Source organism: Cyprinodon variegatus, unplaced genomic scaffold (assembly GCF_000732505.1).
Source record: "Cyprinodon variegatus isolate N-32 unplaced genomic scaffold, C_variegatus-1.0 Scaffold1601, whole genome shotgun sequence".
Lineage (NCBI taxonomy): Eukaryota > Metazoa > Chordata > Actinopteri > Cyprinodontiformes > Cyprinodontidae > Cyprinodon > Cyprinodon variegatus.
The window spans coordinates 57,469-59,381 of record NW_015152054.1 but is presented as its reverse complement, the minus strand read 5'-3'; positions in this window follow the sequence as shown (position 1 = coordinate 59,381).

Sequence of the window (1,913 nt, the reverse complement as noted above, 5' to 3'; positions counted from 1 at the left end):
TTGTTCAGCATGGGGGTGAGTAGAAAATGAAGGCTAATCATGTTTTGGGTGTACTATTCCTTTAAGATGACATGTGTTGTGAATTAGAGCTATATACATAAACTGAATTAAACTGAAATTCACCGAAACTCTTTGAATATCACAAATGTGGGCGAGTGTGAAGCAGAAAATTAAGGTATCTTCTTCGGCTGAAATAAAGTTGTTCTAAGTCATTTTGATTATCAACTGAATGATCAAGGAGGAATTTTTGAGATCCAACTGCTGACTGAACAGGTTTCAATGTATAAAGATGTATCTGTTATCGTTCTTTTCTTGTACTCAATGAATTGTTGCGTAGCCTAACTGAAATTTATTCTTTAGGTTTTTTCAGACTTAAGATCAAAAAAATCATGTGACCACAGTATTGTTTTTGTAAAATAATTTGATATGCAATTTTAAGATTTTAAGATTTTACTTTTACTTACTGCTAGCAGTAAGTAAAATGTTAAATTCAAATTTTGTGAAATTTATCCATTTCAGCCTATTGCCAGTGGTGGTTCCAGACCAGAAATGTGATCATATATTAATATGAAAGAAACCAAAGGGCGACAATCAATGATGTTGATGGTATGGACTGGGCGCAGTTCCACAGGGACAGTGGCCCCTGTGGTCCACCGTCTAGAACAGCCCATTTCCTTAGGTGCAGCTCTGAGGGTGATTTACATTGTTTGGGGTAATTATCTGCTTATATTTTCAAAAGAATATTTTGAAGTTTAAAAAATCTGTTTATCAGCCTCATATACTTTAGTAATTAAAAAGTAAGGGGTTATTTTTTAATTTCAAAAAGTTTTGTCAGTGTGAGGAATCTCTGATGTCAGCTCATCCCTGCAGAATTCTACAATAATATCTAAAACTATAATCTGCCGTTGAGGATCAGAATCGGTTCTGACTCTGGTGTCTGTGTTTATTATCTCTAACATGTTTGTATTCAGCAGCCTCTGCTCAGGGTGGCTTTCTTGGTAAATGAACTACTTAGAAAACCACCTGGGATTGTGAACACACACGCAGCGCCGTGAGGACGCATCCACTTAATCAGACACAAGCGTTACTGTGAGAAGCTTGAATGTAGCAGGCATGCATTACAAACAGACGTGTGGATTAAGAGGATTGCCAGAGCTACGTCTGGGATATGATGGAGAGAGGAAGAGGGTGAGTGCAGAAGGTTTTTTCTTTTTCCTGCGTTTGATCTCATTTCCTGTGAGGTCACACTAAGTCTGACCTGTGCATCTATTATTAGCTGTCAGGTTTGGAGTCTGTAATGTCAACAGAATAAATGAGGTTACCAAAGCAGACTCCCAATAAAGCTGTTAATGCTCAGCCAATGAAAAGTGTTCCTTGATTCTTATTTTTTTTAATTATTTAAAAAAAAAGTTGACATTTACAAAGTCATTCAAGACTTATGAAAACCTACTTCCACTTAGCTGGATTAAAAACTTCTGGTATTTTCTGAAATACAATCATATTGTAACTGTGTAATTATCTTAGTTCTTCATGGATAAAAGTGAAGCTTTTCTTTCTTAGACTATAGCCCCCTCTGGTGTAAAGAATTAGACATTGCATGTCTGAAGGTACAGAGAACAGTGGTTACGGGTTCAAGATTGAGTACTGATTGATTCCTCTAGAGCAGAGGTCTTCAACAGGGGGTCCGTGACCCCTAGGGGGTCCATGGAGGTACTGCATGGGGGTCGCGAAAGTTTGTTTGATAAGACTTTTTTTTACATTCAACCCTGCAATTTTTTACTCTAATTGAAATGTTTTTAAGGCCCCGTCCACATGAAGTCAAAACGAACACGAAACGCTGATATTTTCCAAAACGTTTGCCGTAAAGACGGAGACGTAAAATAAATGTGAGCGTCCACACGAATGCATGAAAA